Genomic DNA, 1205 nt, shown 5'->3' with positions numbered 1-1205 from the left:
AGGCCATGAGATGGGTGAAAAAAATACATATAGATCACACAAGTCATGAGTTTGTTGTTAGGTTCCAGAGAGTGGGTTTTGATTGTATTGACCTTATGTACAACAGAACAAAACATTGCCCAGTCCCGAGCCATCATTAAAATGGTAATATTTGGGTCCATTTTTGTAGCCACCTTGTCAATTCATCACCATGGGACTCTTTCTCTTTTACTATGATCCTTCCCTAATCAAACATGATGTCTTTCTGAAGAGACTGGTCTCTCACAATCCAGAAAACCAAATTCACTGCCATCAAACTGATTCGAATTTATATCAACCCTATGGAGTAGGGTTGAACTACCTCTGTGGGTTTCTGAGACTGTAAATCTTTACAGCAATAGAAATCCTTGCCTTGCTCTTGTGGCTGGCAGTTCAATGCATAACCATGATTACATGTCCAAAATACCAGTGACAAAGAAAATCTTACCATCCTAACTTCTAAGGAGCATTCTGACTACTTCCAAACAGATTTGGTTGTTCTTCTGGCAGTTCATGGTTCATTCAAAATATTCCTTCAACACCATTAAATACTTCAATTCTTATTCAGTCTTCTTTAATCATTATTCACATTTTACATGTTTATGAGGTGACTGAAAATACATGTTCTTAGTTTAGGCACATCTTCGCTCTCAAAGTGACACCCTTGGTCCTTAACGCTTTAAAAAGGTCTTATACACCAGTGCAATTCACCATTTGATTTTGACTGCTGCTGCTATGAACACTGATTGTGGTTATAAGGAAAATAAAATCTTGACAGAATCAAACTTTCCTCTCTTCGTTATGTTGTTACCTATTGGTCCAGTTGTGAGAATTTTTGTTTTACTCACATTGAGTTATAATCCCATTGATGGCTATAATCCTTGATCCTTATCAACACATATTTTTAGACCTCTTTACTTTCAGGAAGCAAGGTTGTGTGACTTGCATATAACAAATTGTCAATAAACATTCTCCCAATCTTTATCCTGAATTTGTCTAAAAAGAGTCCAGCTTATCAGATTATTTGCACTTTATGCAGATTAAATAAGTATAGTAAAATGATACTACCCTGATACATACCTTTCCTGATTTAGAGCACTCTGTATTCTCTTAGTCACCCCCTTGACCCATGTACACTTTCTTTTTTTTTAATTAGTGGTCTCAGTTATATTTTTTAAAATTATTTT

The sequence above is a fragment of the Echinops telfairi genome, unplaced genomic scaffold (genome assembly GCF_000313985.2).
Source record: "Echinops telfairi isolate 266 unplaced genomic scaffold, ASM31398v2 ScPeMD7_3533;HRSCAF=4204_0, whole genome shotgun sequence".
NCBI lineage: Eukaryota > Metazoa > Chordata > Mammalia > Afrosoricida > Tenrecidae > Echinops > Echinops telfairi.
Note: the sequence above shows the minus strand (reverse complement) of the source record.